Genomic DNA, 23,240 nt, shown 5'->3' with positions numbered 1-23,240 from the left:
AGGCCCATATCTCTGTACTGGGGTGAATGTATGACATTGTTCTGCATTCTGTCCAACTGTGGTTTTTGCACTCAACTACAGCACAGCATTTCTGAGGCAACATATTAGTGAGAGAAGGAAGGGCTTTTTCCCCCATCCCTTTTACCACTCTCCACACACTTTTGCAGCACATTTTCTTTTCATCCTTTGGTGTATTTTTTGTTGTATTGCCACTGACTTTAATTTGGGGATATGGATGAAATACATCTACGATTTTCAGAGCTGTCAATCATGGAGGAGGAAATCATAAGAGTAGAGCAACAATTGGTTGGAGACCTAGTCCAAAATACTACTATCCGTCAGAAAAGGGACATGTGGTCTAGAATAGTAGACAGAGACAATGCTGTAGGCACCACCCTGGGTAAACAGGAGGAATTTAGGAAGAGGAGGAACTACCTGAGGGGGAAGGTGCATTCACTGGCCTCCGAGCAACACCTGGAGCCCAGAGGACTGGTGGTGATCCTCCTAGTACCCCAATCAAAATTCTTCCCTGGAAGGAGAAGGTCTTGCAGATCCTATATTCTGAAGGCTTGACAGGAATACCTGGGGGAGTGTAGTCTGCTAAGCTATACCTCACTAACTGTCACAATACCTTATGTCCTGTTTTCTGTCAACTCAGCTATTGCCATTGTGTTGTGTACCTAGTTTCCTAAAATTCAACCCTCAGAGATGTTAGATTGTTTGTGTTAATGTGTTTGTAGTAGAGAAGTTCACATGTATGGATCTCCATTACTTGTCCCATTTTGGAATGGGGTCTCTGTGTATTTCTATAAAAATGTAATTCCAGGTCCAATGATATGTTTTATTATGTAAATGTATGGTCCATCCCAACTGCATTTTGTTAATAGGTATGTTACACTAACCATTGGCAAGTGTTGGCAAGTAGAGATTGAAATGACTACAAATGCCATGAGGCTCTGTTACTGTAACTCAAAACAAGATGAAATTGTGATTTTGCCCATTATCACTTCTCTGACATTTACACCTGAGGTTTGTTTTTCATGGAGTTAACCATTTTGTAAGTGCTAGCAAATAGAGATCGAAATAACGACAACTACCATGAGGCAATTTGAGGCAATTTTTCTGTAACTTAAAACAAGATGAAATTGTATTTTGCCCATTCTCACAGGTCTGACATATTACAACTGATGTTAATTTTCATGTAGTGAGCAATCTACATACATTGCTCTGTTCTAGACATTTCTGCCTGCTTTGCTTGATGTTGTCCTGGTCTCCTCAACTAAAACAATTGATGGAATAAGTGACACCTTACCAAGTGTGTGGCTTAAATATTTGTAAGGCATGAGGTTAACTCACCTGGTTAGATGTGGCTGGTGACCAAACTACTCTGCCCCGCTCACATGATGACTAATGCTAAATATACATCTAAGTTGTGTGAATACCTGTTTTGTACACAGTTATGCAGTAGAATACCCAAATACACATATTACCTCTCCATAGTGATGACTTGAATATTTGGAAGATGTCATGTTCATCCTTAATCCAAAATGCAACATCTCAGGAAATCTAATGAGCTGCTTAATTCAAGTACATGTATTTAACGTCTACAAATTGCTTGTTATTAAGTTAATTACCATTGAAGTATATCACAATAGTAATCTCTACCTATTTTGTTTTTCCTAGGTTTGTACTTATAGATTTGGATGTAGATAACCACACTTCCACCAATAACAATGTTCTCTAGTTCACCAGAGATCTATCTGGCAGGGCACCACAAAAGAGACACCCACTCTACCCCAGGACCAAGCCTTCAGTGATGACACCACTCCTGGTGATCTGGATGAGGCTGAAGGTGCTGGTCGATCTGGTCAGTCTGTAAAGACAGCAACAGGGAGTCTCACTTTCCCACAACAACACCTCCCACCCCAGCTGCAATACTTCAGCCAACCTCAGTACCCACAATCTGTGTACCTAGAACAGTATCAACCATCATGTGCTCCCCAGTTCTGGATCCAGATGTGACAATCACCACCCCAGCTACAGAGGAGACAGGAGCCAGTGGAATATAGCACCCTGAGCCAAGGGCACAGGCTCCTGCGGGTAGGTTTCCTGGGAGAATAACTGTGGGCCGGCAGAGTGAGCCCACTCACACCCAGGCAACCATCGACCAAGTCTTGGGAGCAAATCATGAGTCCCAAGGCATGATGGGCGAGGTACTCACCAAAGTTTGGGAGATGTAGCAGCTGCAGAAGGACATAAACCATGAGATGCAGGCCCATAATTCAAACAAATGTTACCTAATTGGGGTGCTGCAAGACATTCACACACACACCTGTGCAGGACTTTTCCAGCACCATTTACCCCTTCCTGTGGCCCAACAATGTCAGGCCCATCAATATCTGCTGCAGCCACAGGAAGGGAGGCAGTTTCAGAGGAAGACACACCAGCAGACACAGCTGTCCCTGCAGCTGAGGCTCCCTTCTGCACATGTAGGCGGGGACGTCCACGCAAATTACCAGGCGGTGAGGATGGCTAGACCTCCACCACCAGCAGCAAGAACCCTTGATTCTAAGTTCCTCCAGTGTGTGTAACACAGTCACATAATGGACTATTTCTGGACACATTCACCTTTCTGATGGTAGTATTATTTTGGACATTGGACTACAAACAATTTGGCATCTGCAACTATGGTTTCATTTCCTGTGACTGCCTTCTTCACTTTTCAGTTTTCCTGTTTGTTTTTCAAAATGTTTCTTTTCTTCTTGTTCACTCAAATAAATCTACTAGTTTGAAACACATTGCCTGCTGTAGTATATCTCACATCTAGCAATGTATATATGTACTCCCATCTGAACTTTACAATGACAAAAATATCAACTTGTGTAAGCATGGATATGTTGAATTTGCACAGTGTTTAGCTCAGGATCACAACCATGTGTCACCAAGACATACATACAAGTGTGTTCTCATATACCATCTTTATTCCATGGTGCTAACACAACAATAGGCTGGTATTACATCAAACATATAGCAAATTATAAATGACACCAATAATCTCTGCAAAGTGGTCACATTTTCAGTTGCAGACCATAACAATATTGAAGGAGGATATACATAAGACAATTTCCTATTGAATATGCAAAATGAAATTGGTCAATGTCATCAGCTGGAGCCATATCACCTAGCTCACAAATGGAATCCCACATGAACACCACCAATAAAAGGCATCCCTCTCAGCATCATCCCTTCCTGTGTCCTTGCGTAAGGCCTGGCTCATTTCCCTACCTAAACTGGATAGAGAGCCCACTGCCTTAAGTTCTTACCGACCATTGGCATTACTCAATACTGACTATTAAATCTTGACCAGAATCTTAGAAGGCCTGCTGGCACCTTTAGTGTACACTGATGAGAACAGGTTAGTACCAGCCCGCAATACATCATTTAACCTGCAACGCTTCTTCTGGGTCTCTAAATATTCTCTAAATATTCTGCACAACAATGGCCTCACTCTGGTACTAGACCTCGGGAAGGCCTTTCATTCACTTAAATGGGGGTTTCTGTTTGACACTCTGCCTTGTTAAGGTATTGGGGCTTGCTTCCTTCGCCTGATGAACCTACTTTATGCTGCACCAACTGCTAGAGTTAAGACAGGTTCATATCTATCAGACCTCATCCCAATAGGCAGCGGTACCCATCAAAGCTGCCTGCTGTCCCCACTGCTTTTCTCCTTAGTCACTGAGCTGTTGCCACAGCACAGACTTGGGCATTCGCCTGGGAGATGGATTTCACAAGATCTCTTGTATGCCGATGACCTTCTCCTATACATTCGGGATGTGCGTGTGGCACTTGACATGCTAGCCTGGACTGTCAATTACTTTGCGGCCCTTTCTGGGTTGCGCATTAACTGGGCCAAGTCATGCTTGTTTCCGATTATCCCTTTGTGCTCTGACCCCTCCCTCCCCCTCACCCCTTTGTCCTTACTGGAGTCCCAGTGGTGTGGCAACCTAATACATTTTGATATTTAGGGCAATATGTATCAATACGTTTTCCCTATAGACACAGAATGGGCAAAACCCTTTGATACATCTGGCCCTTAGTGGTCATAGTATACCATCAGTCAATTTACTTGTTGGGGGGGCAGTCTCGTGAGAGCAATAACCGCCCTTAGATCCCAGATGTCATTTTGGTGCACACTCCCGCTGTCCGTCATGTGTCGTATAGCCCTACTCAAAATGGTGGTCGTAACCCAATTGCTCAATTTTTTCACTAACATTCAACTTTACATTCCACCTTCCTTTTTTCCATTCTTTTGAACGAGCCATGAGAGAATTAATTTGGAACAGGACTTGCTGCAGGGTTGCACTAATTTGAATTTACCAACTGATCAAGGTGGACTTGCTGTATCAAATATGGAGCAATACTACCTTGCCTCACAACTCCAGTGGGTGGCCAGATGGGTGTAAGAGTTGCAGACTCCAAGACACTGCCACGATATCGCCGAACTGGGCCCTCTCGGTGATACTCTGACTTTTTCACCTCTGTGCTTGTGGATAGCCACCGGAGTCATCGCTACTAGAGGTCGCCCATAAGTGCTGTTGTCGTAGTCTATACATCACATGCTCCATCATCCCATTATGCACCAGCACTACCCCTGCTGGGAATGCCTAGAGCAGATAACTCTACCTCGCCCGCTGAGCTTTCTGCTTGGCTAGATGCTAGCCTGCACATCTTAGGGGACTTTAACAGAGATGGAACACTGGCGCCTTATGACACTTTAGTGGAGGAAGAAGAAATTCCACCAGGCCAATTCCCATTACACACTTTGATGTTTGCAACTCTGTGTAACAAAAGGGGAGACATGTCGAGGGAACCTTCCACACACTTTACTGTTCAATACCTGCACGTCATGGGGATAGGGAGACACCTCACAAAATGGTTTGCATAGTCACTGTGTAAAATCAAATCAAATCAAAATCAGCTTTATTCGGTGCAACAAATCTCACCATAAAAGCATACTATAAAAAACATTCCTAAATTTACATTATTATTCCATATAGCTTAAAAGAAAAATACCGAAAAAGAATTATTTAAAATAAATTTGTGCAATATTTTATCCAAAAGTCCGTATGACCATCATTAATCAATATTGGCGTTTTTAAAGGGGCTATGGATTTACAAGACATTCAGTCACGGGAGATAAAGTGCTGGTGCAAAGAGTACATAGTGAGACCTGGAATAAAAGTGAGCATTTTTGGCAATGAATCAGTAGTAAAAACAAAGCAACATTTAAGAATAATCATCCAAATTTTCATACAGCAATGCATCAAGATGTGAATAATCTATACGTTTCCTGGTTGCAAGCTGTATGAAACGGATTACAGTACTTATCATTTTCACATTTTCTAAACTACATACAAAATTGAATGCATATTTATAATTACAAAGCATGTTTGATAAAAATAGAGGTTTAGAACTGATTTCCGGATATCCTTATAAAAACTACAAAAGAGAATAAAGTGCATTGTGGTTTGCATGGATTTTCTATCACAAGCACATTTCTGTAGTTTCTGACACCATTTATCCACTCTAGGGAAAGCAACTAAATAATGTAATGTACTCATCCTTAGCCTAATGAGATAAAATCTCTGTTGTACGTTTTTTACCAGTATTAAGTACGGCTGTATGCCCCTCACAAAAGGTCATTCACAATATGACATGACAGTGTGTTTATGACTGACAGACCGGCCTCTTTCATTTTCCTTTAGTTTTAAAAATGTGTGCTTAAGTTCCAGTATGGGAAGAGGGTCACTTATGTCCATGGCAGGTTTACAGTGTTTTAAAATGTTGTGAATTAGCTCCAGCCAAGGAATCTTCCTGCTATGATCAAGTGCTAGACAGCCCACAATTAGCCCTTTTGTGAGTTTTGTTTCGTTCTTAGATCAGATGCCGTGCCAAAAGGTGAGTCCTGCAACATTTATTGTGTCACTAATGTATGGAGTTGATAATTCTTTGTGGATTATTTAGTTTGCTGTCCCATGGGGGACTTCCAGTAATCTTTTTAAGAATTTATTTTCTTGGGTCTGAACGGAGGTGATGTTAGGCCTGCCCCAGATGGCAGCTTCATAACGGACCCCTGAAATACATTTGCTCCTATAGAGATAAGATTTCGCGGATAGGTTCGTTTCCTATCTTCGCCGAAAATGTAAAAATGCTCTCTATTGAGCTTAGGAATTTCATATTGCATCATTTCGATATGGGACTTCCATGTTCCATTCTTATTAAAAAGCAACCCCAAATAAGAGAAAGAGGTGACTCTATTAATTAAAACTCCACCTACATCGTGTTGTTCATTTTTGGAATTTTTGCCCCCACAAGTCATTACAAAAGTTTTCTTTAGATTTATTTTCAGATCTTTCTTTGTCATGTACAGGGCAAAATTTTCTATAAGTTTTTGTAGGCCATTCGCTGTCCTTGATATGAGGACAGCGTTGTCTGCATAAAGCAGTACAGGGGTTATACGAGTCCCAACTTTTGGAGCATCTGCACTAAAATTTTGTAGAAAGGGGTCTACATTGTTAACATATAGAGAAAAGAGGAGGGGCGCTAATACACAACCCTGTCTGATGCCATTCTTTACACTGAAATCAGGTGTGCATTCCCCCCTCTTTCCATATCGTACCCTAGATGTAAATGTACAGGAATTTATATAGCGCAAATCACCGAGCGGTTTCTAAGCGCTTGCTTAGGGAACCCGTCCTGGTATTCCCCTGTGAGATAACCCCAGCAGGGTATCCGCAAGGTGAAAGCCAGGCATCCCGCCGCAAGGGGCCTTTGTGGAGATTAAGCAAGCTATTGCCCAGAGTCGCAGAGTGTGAACCCGTGAATCGAGTAGGCACCGGAGCGAGAATTGTCGAGTCCATGGACATTTTTAGGACTCAAGACCCCGCCGAGCCGGGAATTGAACCCTGGTCCCGGGCTGACCTCTGCTTCCAGGTCTGCCTCCTCTAACCAGTGAGCCACACTTCTCCACTAGATGTTAAATGGGTATAGATCTGTGATAGGAATGTGATTATATCAGAGGGGGCACCTAGCCCTTTCAGTGTTTGGCATAGTTTGCTGTGATTAACTAAATCAAAGGCGCTAGTAAGGTCAACAAAACAGAGGTGTAGCACCCCTTCCTTTGCTAAGTGTATTTTCCTATTATTAACTCTAAATTTAAACACTGCTCTTCAGTCCCAATTCCTCTTCTGAAACCATACTGTACATCGGTCAGTATTTTTTCCTCGTTGGTCTAGATTTCAAGTCTTTCAAGCATTATACGGCTCATCAGTTTTGACGTGGGGTCAAGAAGAGATTTTGGGCGGTAGCAATTTGGCTTTATCACCTTTTTAAAAAATTGGTACAATTATACTTTCAACCCAGGTAGTTGGTAAAAAGCCCCCGATGATGGCATTCAAAACGTTTGTTAAAATGGGTAACCAGAAGTTCATATCATGCTTCAAAACATCTATTTTACTCCGTCCGGGCCTGCAGCTTTACCATTCGCACATTTTTGTAAAGCTAATTCAATTTCATCTGGCGATATTGGTAGAGAGTTGACGGGTTCTACCATTATAACATTTCCTTTTCTATTCTCACTTATTTTTGCACCATCTGGGTTAAAAATCCCCTCAAAGTGGACCACCCAGTCATCTGGGGGTACCACAATATCAATATTTACAGTTGTATTATCTTTAAAAAGAGGGTGATTAACTGTTTTCCAGAAAAGGGCGGAGTCTTTTAGCTCTGCAGCCTGGATTAATTTCTCCCACGCCCCTTTGCGGATCTCCCTTTTTCTTTCTTGCAGGGTATTTTGGTATAATTTCCGCAGAGTACAAATTCTTGTACTATTTCTAGGTGTTTGGTTTAATGCCCGCTTCAAATCCCCATTCAGCTTCGGGCATTCATGGTTCAACCATCTTGGGTTAGAATCTCAAGCTTTATACTGTGTTTTACTACTTAAATCGTCAGCAATTTCACTTATAATTTTATTATAAGCAGTTATGATCTCCTGACTCTGGGCGGTACTATCCAGACAGGTTTCTATATCATCTTGTATTTTTTCCTTTAGCTTTGTCATAAATAGGACCGGGTTTACTCCTGACCATTTTATTGACACTCCATTGTTTCCCTGTGTTTCAATATCATTTTCCAATCTCTTGCCCTGTTCTTTTTGGCTGAGTTTTAATCTTAATGAAACTGTTAGTGGTTGATGGTCACTGAATAAGTTGCAGTTAATCAGTACATTTTCCACCAGTTGGCTACACTTTGCTGACACTATAATGTGGTCTATAGTTGAGGATGACCTTACTCCTACATATGTTGGTAGAGTTGTTCCCCTCCCCCTGCGGTGGGATCCAAGATCACCAGATCATATTTATGAACCACATTATTAATGTATTCCCCGTATGGGTCATGGGGGAAGTGGGGTATCCTGTCTTCTAGGTGATCACAATATCCACAGGGATCCCCTGCTTCATAAGTACATATACCACAATTAAATTCCCCTGCCCATATTAATACATAGTCGCCACCTTTCCCCTCAAGGAAATAATCCAGAGTCCCTGTGTCAGCACACAACAACACCCCACACATTTCTGAAGCGGCATTGGGAAGCTGACTTGGCCCTTCCGAGTACGGATAAAGAGTGGGCTGTCATATTGGAGAGTCCAGTCCGTGCACACAGGAATACTCGCTTCTGCCTCATCCAATACTATATCATTTAAAGAGCTTACCTCACCCCAGCCAAGGTAAACATGTTCTTCAACCGTGCTGATAACCAGTGTACCAGATGTCACCTCCTCCTCCTGGATGCTGACCTCCTTCACATGTTGTGGGCCTATCCACTTCTCACACCTTCCTGGCAGCATGTAACGGTTCAATTGGCCACTTGTACGGAATGCATGGTTTCCCCACATTGGAGACGTGCATCCTGGGCCTTTTTCACAGAAGTTAGGGGCAGAGAGTCACCTCCCACTTTCTCAATTTGGGGCTGCTGACGGCCAAAAGATTAATCACCAGGCGCTAGAGGTTACCTGAGTCTCCTCCTCTGATAGCCTGATGACAATTGCTCTTGGTATGGTCCCAGGCCAAAAGTAATGCACTACATAAGGAAGACAACCTGGGCCTACTTAAGATCCCTATAGCTACTAGCTGTGAAGCTACATTACTTTTTTTTAATCTGTTTTGTTTTCAAAGCAAACTGTGGCATACATTACAGGTTGTACATATTCGTTCAGCACTACCAACTTATATTCCCATGATAACAAATTAGGTCTATCGTCAATACATATCCTTCTGTTATTATTCCCCACACAAATCTTCTAGGTTCTTCTAGCCCATACTTTATTGCTCCCCATCAGAACTTTCTTTATCACGCTCAGGCGGTATCTCACAAATATCTCCCCGGAATTTATTCCATGCCCCCCATATCCTGCTCCATTTCAGACCGCTCAGCAGTGGCAACTTCCCCACCTCTTTCAAGGAGGCCATCCTAGTTCCCCTCCTCAAAAAAACAGGTGCCGACCCTGCAGAGCCATCGAATTATCCCCCCATCTCACTCCTACCCTACTTTTCCAAAATCTTAGAGGCCCACGTCACCCGTTGTATGTCAAATTTTATTGAATCTTCCCATCATCTTGAGCTTAATCAGGCTGGTATCCGACCTGCCCACTCTACAGAGGCTGTCATTCTGGCAGTCCTCGACACACTTAGGAGCAATGCGGATGCTGGAAGTCCTAAAGCCCTCGTCCTCCTGGATTTGTCTGCCGCGTTCGCACCGTGTCGAGCAGGCAGGCATCCAGGGCTCTGCTCTTGAGTGGGTCAGGTCCTTCCTCACTGGAAGAATACAGGCGGTCCGCCTGGGCCCTTATACGGCCAAAAAATCCCCTACGTCCTGCGGAGTCCCCCAGGGATATTCCCTTTCTCCGCTTTTATTTAACTTATATCTCCGCCCACTGATTCAATCTCTTCTCAAATGGGACATCACAGTCTATAATTATGCCGACGACTTACAGCTCATCTTCTCTCTTAACTCACCTTCAGCTAGTAATACGTTCCACGCAGTTATGATTCACATCCAACTCTGGATGGACCAGAATCAATTAAAATTGAATCCCGGTAAAACAGAGCTCCTTCTTCCTGGCCTTAGCCACGCCCACTGGGGCCCACAGTTCTGGCCCTCGGAGCTCGGCTCTCCTCCGACCCCAGCCAAAACAATAAAAAGTCTGGGCGTAATCATCGACGTTGAACTCTCTCTCAAAGCCCAAGTTGGAGCGGTAATATCATCATGCATGTACCAACTCCGGAGGATTCGTAAAGTTCGTCACCTTCTCCCTCCCGCGGCACTCACTCAAACTGTCACCTCATTTGTGCTTTCTCGTCTTGATTTTTCCAACTCCATTTATCACGGTCTCCCACAATTTCTGTTAAATCGCCTCTAAGTCGTCCAAAATCAGGCGGCCCGCCTGATCCATGGAACCCCCAGATGGCAATCTGCCAGGCCTCTGCTTCATAGCCTCCACTGGCTCCCAATAGACCAAAGGGCTGCCTTCAAGGTGGCGTGTCTCACCTTCAAAGCCCTTCACTGTCCCGGTCCTGGGTTCCTCAGATCCCTCATCCGTCCCCACTGCCCCACACGCAACCTCCGATCAGCCCACCGTGACCTGTTAATCACCCCAAAAAACAAAACCAAGAAATTTGGCGGCCGCCGTTTCTCTCACCTAGCTCCTCCCCTCTAGAACCTTCTTCCTCACTCTATCAAATCCTCTTCTTCTCTCCTTATTTTTAGGAAACTGTTAAAAACCCATCTCTTCCCCTCCCTCAGCTAGGCCCTTCTGCCTCCCGTGTTCCCTTCTCTCTCAATCTGTCTCTCAGCGCCAGGAAGCTTCGGCGTCAGTGCGCTTTACAAGTGGCACCTAACATAACATAACAGGTCTTCCTGCTTCACTGCTGGGGTGGCACTCGGCCCCCCAGCACACCGTGCACTTCAGGAAGGGGGTGGGGCCAAGCTCCTGACGTGCCTCAAATGCACCCCATCTCCCCCGCAGCACGGGACGTGCGCAGGCATGCCCAGGCCAAGGGCGGGCTGGTCTGAGTCCGTCAAAGCTTGGAAGAGGCTAGGCTGATCCAACCCCCTAAATCCTTGGGTTCAAGGACATCTTCAGTTACTGTGCTCCACAAACTTGCAATGCGCATTTTATTGATAGTGACACCTATTTTATCCATGTGGGCATCTGTGCGCGCATAGGCATTGGGCCGCACCCTTTTTGGGACCCGGACTCACCGTCTTACCCCCTCCAGTTACCCACCTAGGAACATTAAAACCCATGATGGGGAAACACCCCGGCCAACTACCACCCGTCCACTACTCCACCACCTTGGACTGTATGCTGGAGAGGGTGGTTAGCACAGTGTCTTCAGATATAGAACTAGCAGATCGCAGATTGTCCCTGGGGTATGAGGCCATACATATCAACCTTACACCTGAAGGGTCACCAGAGGGCGCATCAGTTGACCCAAAATTTAACACAACAACTTGCGACCCTGCGCACCAGACAGTTGGCTCTAACAATGCACCACCTTCGAGTGGAGGTTTCCCTGACCCTCAAGAGCCTACCCCACCTCAGATATTGCCGGCTACGAGCATCTCAAATGCTGTACCCACAGCTGCTGCGACCTCCAAATGCAAAAGGACTGGTGGGAAGCAGGATTGCTCCAAAAGGAAACAGCCTTCATGCTCCAGTTCTTCCCGCATCTGCTTGTTATCATTGATGCAGTCCTCATCATCACCTGGCGTTAGCACCCTGGGACTGGTGCAGAGCAGCAACTCCAGCCACTCTATTCGCACAAAAAACAGAAGCAGGTTCAAGTGCAATAGACATGGTTAAGCTCTCATGATTTGATTTGATTTAAAAATGTATAAAGCGCAACGAATGCCCGGAGGCGTCTTGGCACTGACACTAGAGAAATCGGCATCAGAGGGAATGTATGTGTGTATTAAATGTTGGTTTGAAAAAGCCAGGTCTTTAAGGATTTTCTGAACACAATGAGGCTCGAACTGCTTTTAATAGAGATGGGTAGGATGTTCCAGAGTTTGGTCACTCTTACCAAGAAACATCTGCCGCCCCATCAAACTTGTTTGAATCTAGGTGCTTGCAGCAACTTGTGACTAACTGATCTAAGATTCCTCGTGGGGGCATAGTATTTTACTCTAGAGGTCAGATAGAGTGGACCTCTGTCATGAAGTGCGTTAAATGTAATGCATAGTGCCTTGAAAGCTATTCTTTTTCTAACAGGCAGCCAGTGAAGTGACACCAATCGCTGGGTCACTGATTCGTGTCTGGGAATATTCAGGATTAACCTTGCTGCCGCGTTCTGCAAGCATTGGACCTTGCTTAGATATTGCTGTTGGATTCCAAGGTACAGTGCATTGCCATAATCCAATTTGGATATTGCAAGGGCAATTACCACTGTTTTCAATGACTTTGGGGGAATAAAAGCTCGGATCTTTCTGATCAGCTTAAGCTTGACCCAAAACCTTGCTGCAAGGGCATTGATCTGACTATTAAATGTTATCCGATCATCGAAAATCGCCCCAAGGTTTCTGACTTTGGAAACTGGTTCGGGACATTCACCCAACTCAGAGGGCCACTGTGTCGGCGACCAGCCTAAAGGGTTAGTTCCCAAGAGTAGGACCTCTGTCTTGCTGCCGTTCAATTTTAAACAGTTTGCTTGCATCCAGCTAAATACCTTTGACATACATGTCTTAAAAGGGTTTGCCGCCTCGCTTTCGTTGTCGGCGATTGACACCAACATTTGTGTGTCATCGGCATAGCTGATTACAGAGAAGCCATGCTGTCTGATTAAGGCCGCTAGGGGAGCCACATATACATTGAAGAGCGTAGGGCTCAAAGACGATTCCTGAGGCACTCCGCAAAGTAAATTAAAAACTTGTGAGCTGGAACTGCCTACTTCTATCTTATCTGACTGAAAGATCATTCAGAGTAGAAGTAGCTCCAGTGACAAGCTTTGCACGCCCAGCTCAGACAGTCTAGAGATAAGGATGTTGTGATTGACTGTGTCGAAGGCCGTCGATAGATCTAACAATATCAAGGCGGCCTTCCCGCCTCCATCCAAAGACTGCCTGAGCTCCTCGCTAGCCGTCACCAGGGCCGATTCCGTCCCATGCCCTTCTCTGAATCTGTTCTGGGAATGGTCCAGCAGATGAAGGAGGTGGAGAGTTGAGTGTTAAGTATTTTCTCCAGGACCTTTGCACAGAATGGAATTCTGGAGAATGGGAGATAGTTATTGGCAGTTATTGGCATCTTCAGTGCTCAGATGGGGTTTTTTTTAACAACGGAAGCACCAATATTCTTTTCAATGCCACAGGAAACTTTCTGCATTGTATAATTCCCCCAAATATATCCATCAGCTGAATGCTGAGCTCTTCAGCGCACATTTGATAGACCTTAGGGGGGCAGGGATCAGAGGGAGCTCCTGATTTAATTTCTTTAATGGTTTGCCAGATTAGGTCCCTACTGGGTGGGGTAAAGGAGAAGTTCTGAGTTTCTATTATGGGGGAGGCATTGGTATTGGGCTCAATAGGAATATTGCCGAAAGTTAACTCTGTTAGCTCACGAAACGCTGATGTAATAGATATGAAATTCAAATTCCTATGGGAGAGACTGGATTGCTTGGACAACGCAGTAAATAAGCGGGAGGGGATAGCTACAATTAACATTGCACGGGGGGGGGGCACCCACTCTCCATCTACCAAATGTCCTAACAAAAGCCAACCCATCCACTGCTGTTTCATGCTTGCCTGTCGGCCCCCTAGGCGTGCCCTCTTGTAATACTTGCAACACCTGCACCCAACTAAGGGAATACTTCCTTCCAAAGGCTAACACAGTGCCAATATCCCACCCTCCCGATTGTGGCCACCCCACTCTGACTGGGACTGATCTATCTGTGCCCCTCATTTCCAACCTTGCACCTACCAATAGCCCAATCGGTGATCGTTCAATCCCGAGCATGCATAGGGGCACCATCCCTGATACTCCGATTGGAACCTATTACAGACCCAACAGAGATGTGCTGGGCCTGCCGCCAGTAGTATGCCTCTACGTTTTGGTACTGGCAAGGGTGCCACACCCTTAAGAGAGGACAGAGGGAAACCTGGGATTAATTGCGTAATCTATGCGCAGACTGGTTGGCAAATAACAAGAGGTTTAGGGTGTCAAACATGCAAGAGATTATCATGCACAAAGAGTGGGCTGGGTGGGTGAAACACTCAAGAATATTAAGGGGGAGTGTATTGTTATCAACTTTCGAAGATCGTCCATGGTTAAGTCACTATTGAGCTGCCTGGAGGCCATAACTATCAACTCACCAATTATATGGTCATTACCACTGGGTTATTTTTACAAACCAACCCCCAGTAGTCTCACAAAAGAGCCCGCTTTTCCACTTGCCCAAAACACATTTTTGGCCCTGTCTGATATGGACTCCCAAGACTGACTACTACTACCCCCTGCAATTGTTGGGTCTTATTATACATCCATACATGCTCCAAACCCACACAAAAAACCAGTGTCACATGACCATGTCACCATACTAACCCCTAAGGCCTGCGCAAATCTTGATCCAAATCTCGATCTAAACATACTCAGTTGGAATGTTGCTGGCCTACAATAAAAAATAGACCTAGTAGACTGGCTGAAATTGGTTAGACAGCAGTAAATCCTGATGTTCCTGAAAACCTGGGCCACCAAAGATATATACCTCAAAGGGGTTGTCTGTTTTAACATCCTGGCTCCAACTCCTAAATCTGGTTGCCCATCCGGTGGTCTCTATTTGGGTGAATATTGCTGCCGGGGGCAGCATAAACGTTCTACATACCCATAGCAACAAATGTCAAGCTTTACTATACAGAAGGGGGGTAACTATAAACTTACTACATTTCTATAATATTGAATTTTACATCTCCCCTAATCTCAATTTCTCCGACCTATTTGCCTTTGTTGCCACCTTAAAGAATAGCAATGATCCTGACACGAAAGTTGGCATCTGCCTTAGTGAAGATTTGATGCTAAACTCCCTAGTTGGACACCAAAGCTTTAAGGCTAGGGAGCAGAGCACAAACTTGTCATAGGGGCATGGAACTAATGGAACACTTGCAGAACCACACTCTAAATAATGTTATGGACATTGCCGCTGTAACCAATGATAACAACTTACCTGATCCAACATTTAGAGGGAGGGGTTGTGCAAGTACTATCAAATATATTTTTACCTCCCCCACCGTTGAAGATTTCGTAGTGAAAGCAGAAGCTGTCCCCTCACCTCTTGGCGACCACAACCCGATCCAAGCAATGTTTAAACTGTCCCCAAAGCTGACATACAAATTAGAATGTGGTGTTAGGGACTTGGCACCTTCAAACAACAAATTAAGACTAGCGTGGCAAGGGGTTAACCGTGCTGACCTGAACCATATCCTAGTTAGGGACAACCTGGCGCTTTTTGACTCCTGTTTGTCTGAACGGGAATCCAATCAGGAGGTTATTAGTGCATTTGCTAAACTTTGCTAGATCCTAAAATCCACCAACATTGAGCAGAATGGCCCTAGATAGAGAGTGCTCAGTGATTAATAGACAATTACGGAGGGCCATTTCAACTAACCCAAGGTGCCCCTTTTTAATTAATATAAGAAATGGCCAGCAAGGGATTTTGTTTTTTAGGATTTTTTACAGCACCTTTAGGACTTGTTGTTAATCACAGTACCCAAAAGAAAATTAAATCAAATGGCTGTTCAATTCAATTACAATAAACATAGGATGTTACCACACTAACATCATGATAGAGCAAAAGGTGCTCAATAAAACAAGGAACCAGGGTGTATTGTCTGAAAAATTATTATTAAATTTCAAGGCAAAATATCTGTACAAAAACAATAAATGATCATAGAAAACAGGGTGCATACATGGATATACAATCAGGATATTCAAGGTCTTGGTCGCTTTTCCTTGGACATATCCCAATTAGAGTCCAGACTGCTGTATTTCAATAGCTGATTGATAATAACCCAAGGTCAGAAGAAAATCAACAGATGACTAAGGGACAAGCTAAGCAGAATTGGACTATATAAGTCGACGTTTCGGTCTTGTTGTAGTTATTCCTAAGACCATCATCAGGACTACAAAGTAGTATATACAATTGTTGACCCTTTATAGCAATGTAGATGGTATCAATATTATGGGTCTTGATGGCACCGGTGTTTAAAAGTAATTACACTGGAGTTATACACAGGGATGAATCCAATGTGCCGCAAGTGCGCTTTCAACACTTTAGGCGCAGGAATTGATGGAACACGATAAACGGTCAAGTGTTGGTTGTTGATCAGCTATCAATCAATGTAAGTTGGAAATAATCCTCCGGAAAACATCAAGGCGCATACCATGCTCACCCTTGTATACACCTTTTTAATTAAGTCACTCAGACAGAGGTATAAGCTGGCCATATCGCGCAGGAAGGAGGAAGTATTATCTGAACGATGGGCTGACCTCGCTAATCTAAGGAACGGGAAAACCTTTTGGGCTGCCGTTAAAGACATGCGATTAATGGGGATATCGTGAACACCAATTAGTTGTAATATTACAAGCGAGGCCTGGAAGCTCATTCTCGAAGATCTATACAGCCACCTCATATGAGGAAGACTTGTTTGGACCCCAAACCCCTTAGGTGTTTCAATACCGCTATCCGAAGTTGAGGAAGCTATTCATCAGAGCCCGGGCAACAAGGCCCCTGGCCCTGATGGGCTACTGATCTACCTTATTAAGCACAAACCCGAATTATGAGCCCCAATACTCCTGAATGTCCTTAACAATCTATCCTGCGCCGTATTACTTAGTACCTTGCCAACTAGCATTATTGTCCCAATTTTTTAAAAGGGTGACCACTCCCAACCCAGTTGTTATAGACCCATCTCCCCGATTGACAACACTAGGGTCTTGTATAATAAAATCAAAACCTGGTGAAAGATAATCTCATTTTACAACCATGTCAACTGGCTTTTAGGAGCAGAGGAGGCACTATCAAGCAATGTCTAAACCTTAATTTAATACTAGGGGAATATACACTCGCACAGAAGTCACCTATTTACCTGGCTTTTATGGATCTGACCTCAGCTTTTCACTATGTACAGCGGTCACTGCTGTGGTCAATCCTATTAGATTATGGGTTAGACGAGGCCTAAGTACACTTCTCTGCAAATTGGCACAAGGACCTGAGAGCTCAAGTTAGGTTCAACACTGGGGGTAAGGTCTCTAACAACATCAAGATTAGCAGAGGGGTCAGGCAGGGATGTGTCCTGACCCCCTTACATTTTATAATATACATCAACAACCTACACAATGCATTGATAGAGCTAACCAACAATCTCCCCAAAGTAACGGTAATCCACTCCCCGCCTGATTATATGCCGACGACACAGTTTTAATGGGGCGCACACCTAACACCCTATGTCTTTTAGCACGGGGTTTTGTTGATTTTATGGCAACTTTAGATCTATGCACTAATTTAAAAAAATCTTTTATAATGGCTTGTGGAATGAGGAAGCGCCTTTCATACTCTATTTTTGTGGGCAATCAGAGCACTTTCCTCTACTTGATGCTTGTTTTTGCTGCTAACGGCTCTTGGTCCAACCACCTGGCATTTTGCAGGAATAAGTTCTCTAAAGCCATTTACTCGGTTCTCAGTCTCCCACAACCAAGGATGACAGGGTTCGTCTTAGCTATTTTAAAAGTGTTTAAACTTCAGTGTATCCCCACGCCAACTTATGGCGCAGAAGTTTGGGGCTTCTCCAGGGCCTGCACTATCCAGCGTGAGGAAAATAGGTTTTGTCAGATACTCTTGGGTGCCCCAATCTCCACATCACAGTATGCTTGCCATAGTGAACTGAATCTTCAAAAAATAATAGACTATATACGTGCATGCCCCACACTATTCTGGCTAGCTATCTGGAAAAACTCAGCGGCAACCTCACAAAGGAGATCATAGGAAACTGTTTTAAATGTGGTAAGAGACTGGACATCCAGTTGTTAGCAGAGGTGCACTCAGTCTAAGCAGGGTAAATTACGAACATATCTTTATAAACACAAGCAAGGCAGACAACGTTAGCAAAAGAGAAGTCCGCACAGCACTTTACACGCACTACAACAAGGCAGGACTAGACAGGGAATCGAAGAAACCAACAGTAGCTGCTTTTATGTCATTCGAGAATACCCCTCATCAGCTGGCCAGCTATCTTATAAAACCTATTGGTCGGTGGGAGAGGGGACTCCTTTTTCGCTTAGGAGTGGGCACTGTGAAATATTTACTCTGTTTCCCTCTCGGTTACCATGTCAACCTTGACCTCTTGCCTTGCCTGTGTGTTGGCCAGAGTGGGCAATACATATTAATTTTTTTATTTTTCTGTAAGTTGTATATAAAGTATGCTAAATGGCTTCTAATACCTTATTTTAAAAATAATTCCCCCATTCACCTTGAATCTGCATATAGACCTATTCTCCTAGTAGGTGCCTTTTTGAAAATTGCTGTGCGAGCCCGCAAAACTATGTGCACTTTATGATTAATGTTTTAATTTACCTGATTTTATATACTGTATTATGATACGACTGTATATTTTATATGTTGAAATGTGATTTTTGCTTTTATGGATATCCATCTTTCTGAATAAAGAATCGAATTATTGCCTGGGAGCTAGCAATAGCTCACAGGCCCCCTCAGAGCACCACACAGCCTTGAGTTCACGTATTGGATGGCCACAAGTTGAACTTTTATATATTTAGCTGGTAGAAATGTAATGTTCATGTGGAATCAGTGTGCCCCGCCTGCAGAAAACAAGGCATGGCAATGAGTTGTGCCCAGGCTGATCCATGGGCAAGGCTGGGACAGAGTTTCTGTGGCAATACAACTGATGCAGTGTAAAATCCCTGTAGACCTCTGGATCCTTGATTGATCACTAAATGAGTTTTCAGAACCAATAGTAGCCCTGATTGATTTTCCGTGGACTTCATTTGGAATGGTGACTGAGGTAACCCCTAGACCTGATATTTCATTCCATCGACCTACATTGTCAATGTGTGTCATTCACTAATGACGGGCCCCTTACTCCCACATGTCTGTGTCCACTTTTCGATAAGTCTTGCTGGAACTGTATAGGCCTATTTCAAATGTGAAACATTAACAGTGTAGATAGTTGGTTACTTCAGAAGAGGGTTTGATATGTGAATCACCAGCTATTTCATATTCAATCATTCAATCATGAAATACAATGGTACGTTGATGTTATCCCACAACATAACAATGCCACATAAGGCAAAAAATGTGTCCTGTGATGCCACTACATGCCATACAAACTCAATCTGACATAGTATGATATCCCATTAGGTTGTTCACATGTCCACACATCCCCAGAGAGGAAGATCTCAGTGACATACATGGCAGCCCTTTCATAGTTACCTAAGTCGTAGGGTGTAGTCTATACCATGGTACAAGTGTCTATGGACCGTATGCATCAAGTCAGTGAGCCTGGCTGTAAAGCTGTCTGTACAACAATGCACAAGTAGTTTACCCTTCAAAAGGTCACAATGGTGTGCCATTTTTCATAGTAGCTCACATCACAGTACATGTAAGATGGACCTGGACTACATGATGTTAGTGGGTTGACTTAGTCACTGTAGGACATGACCAAGGATGAGGATAGTCAGTAGATGACTACAAAAGTGTGTATTCATGTCTTTGTAGTGCTCAGCATGTGAAAACTACACATGTTGTGTGTTAACTTTTGATTTATGCTTGTGCTAGATGTATATAGAGTGTGTATAAACAAAACAGATATCCTAAAACTTAGTGATTTTCAGTTTTTACCTGTCTTGTATCCATACAGGTCAAAACCCATCAGAAGCAGGCCATTTGGAAGGCATTCACCGGGATGGTGCCTACCGTAGGGGTCTATGGCCAGCGCAGCGTCCATTGCAGAAAAAGGTGGGGGGCCAGAGGGGCTGGACCCCGAAGATTGCAGAGGTCCAGCTGGTGAAGTCCTCCCAAAGTGTACGGGGCGCAAGCTTCACCCTGACCCACCTACTGGCCGTGGCCTACCCAGAGCTACCCAGTTGAGGGACCAACAGCAGCTACAAGAGGGTGAATCCTGTCCAGATGTGTACATGTTACAACTTATTTTGTTACAGGGAGGCATTTCCTCATCAACACTGGGGGTGACCCATGTCCAATGCACAAGAAGAGTTCTTGTTTGTGTAGGTTTGGTACAGGTACATGATTATGTGCTTTGCCTATCGTCTTTATGACCAAGAACACAGCAGAGTCCAGTCCACTAACAATTCACTGTCTTGAGCAGACACATGGTTTAGTAAGGTAATTAATCATCTCATGTATTTTGATGTTCTGGGTGACAGTTGTATCAAACAGGCCACTTGTCTTTATTGTGTCAGGAGTGATGCTCCCTCACTACCGTGCCTCATGTGATGGTAGGCCGACAATGCCCGACATAGCATCTAGTGCTGTGACTGGATCACACTTTTCATTGGTAAGTTGGGTATCTACAGTAACATGAGTGTGCAAACATCACTGGTGAAGATGAAGGAGGACCCCACGCACTATTATAAGGGACCGGGGGGAAAACAATGTTAAAAATTTGACAAAAGTCCCAAATCAGAGGACGAAATGAAACCTGTCCTATTTTAGTGATGGTACTACGAGTTATCTACTAACTTGACATGTCGACAAATCAACGGGAAAATGCAAAGGTACAATCGAATAAATTTGATATTCAATCTATATCAGTTCCACATTATATTATCACGGACAACCATCGCTTGTGACAGATTCACTACAGTGCTAACAACAAGAATATAAATTAAAATAAGACTTATAACAGTGTATGTTTGGTAACGTTATTATTTAAATTTTATTCCACATAAACAATATATAATTCACAATTCATATAAAAACATTATTAAAACATTTGTAATGTGCATATCAATAAAATAATTTTTTGCATGAATAAAAACAAGAAAAGAATCACTGTGTACCATCACTAAAATAGGACAGGTTTCATTTCGTCCTCAGATTTGGGACTTTTGTCAAATTTTTAACAAACATCACTGGTGCCATCAGTATTAGGGCCTACATATTTCCCAGTATACCTTTCAATCTTGTGGTTTCATCTGCAATACTGTTTCATGATTCATTCACTGACTGGTGATATGCATCAGGGAGTGAGAAGTAGAAATGTAGAGATCATATTTGAGTGTTTAAACTCGGTCTTACAAGGCAATTTGTGTTTGCTATACAAAATGGTGCTTTGTAATGCCATCCCATTAGGACTAAAGTGATCCTACCTCTTCATGTCATAAATAGTCACTGACACACAACAACATTCAAAGGTGTATTTGCTTTTAGGAATGCAATCTAAGAATGGGGTTGTCACCAGTACCAAGCAGGATTTGAGATGTTCATAGGGCTATATGAACTCGTATGCTGTGTGCATTGGGAGTATCTATCTACCAATACTTTGGCCCTGAATGTCTCCCAACTTCTTTTCTATGCTACATGTGATATGTAGCAAAACTACTTCAGTATAGCTTTCATTGGACTTTTTTGACAGTGGTCATATAATTAAGTTTTAAGTAAAAAGTGACATCAGTGTGAAATGAGCATTTGCATGTGACATAATTTCTGCTTCAGCACATATTGCTGCTACATTGCTGTATAACTTGACCTTCATTACATTATGATGTTGTTTATGGCAAATGAACATTTGTTGAACTTTGGGGCCTGTGTGAACAGTGTGGAAATGTATATTTCGTTGCCATCCTATCTGGTGACATTAGTTTCCTATGGTTTACTACAAGGGCCAAAGTATACAAGGTAATCCACTGTCCTAGTATAGACATAAGGATGGAGTATAAACAGGCTCATTTATGGTATTGGAGCTAATTGGGGTTTTGACATCACTATGACCAACTGTTTCCAGGTAATGTGGCATGCATGCATGTGCTAATGCTAATGTTGAAGCCTACATTGTCAACCATGAAGTTGGTGTAATCTGTGCAATATTGAAATGTTGTTTTTTTGAAATCCAATGGTCAGGTGTAATATTGCAGTTGCAATAAACCTATGTTATATGTAATTTCAGATTCAAACGAAGGAGAAAGGGTCAACAATTTTGGGGAGGTAGCTGGCCACAGAGGTTCTGGTCGTGACAGTACAGACAAGTAGGGACCCAGTGAACGAGAGTGTGTGGGGAGTGCCATGGAGCTAGCAAGCTCCACTTAGTCATCTTCAGAGTCATCCTCCAGTCGATACACAGGATTTGTTTCAACTTCATCCTTGTCCGCTACCCCCAGTTCCATCGCCATCCTCTGTTTTGCTCCCCAACCAGTTCACCGGGCAGGGGAGGGAAGCCATTTCCTTCGCTCCAGGCATCTCAGCCCCTGCCCCTCCACTGCGTAGAGTGAGGAGACTATTGACCTACTGAGAAACATCTCTGTGTATCAGACTCCACTACTGAATGGTGCCATCCAGGAGCAAAGCAGCCATAGGCAGCAGATGGTGGCCTACCTGGAAGGCATTCACAGTGCAAAGAAAGCCTTCAGAAATCTTTTCAGGCTTTGGCCTCCTTTCTCAGTGCAGCCTACCGCCCCCCATCCTTTTATCCCTGCCCCACCCCTTTCCCATACCAATACCCTACTCCCTAACCTATCCAAAGCACATGTAAACATTTGCACACGCCCACTTATGCAGATCCAAGCAGCACATCCACACATAAGAAAAACCTCACAAAAAGAGCAGACATGCATCCAGACAGACACCGCACCTACCACCACAGCTACCCCCACAACCATCACATCCACAACCAGCACGCAGAATCTCACAACACTGCCCCATCACATTCCCACACAAAACAGATGACTGCACACAAGCAAGCACACACCACCCCCCCACCCCCACATCCACAGCCAGCACAGGCAACACCACACCCACCCAAACCACCATCACTTCCATACATGCACAACCACACCCACGGTCACCACATCAACATCTACAACACCCACACCCACAACTTCCACTGCTGCATCATCCACAGATACATTCTACACAACTAAGAAATACAGGTGTGCACA

This window comes from Lissotriton vulgaris, chromosome 6 (assembly GCF_964263255.1).
Source record: "Lissotriton vulgaris chromosome 6, aLisVul1.2, whole genome shotgun sequence".
NCBI classification, from domain to species: Eukaryota; Metazoa; Chordata; class Amphibia; order Caudata; family Salamandridae; genus Lissotriton; species Lissotriton vulgaris.
Note: the sequence above shows the minus strand (reverse complement) of the source record.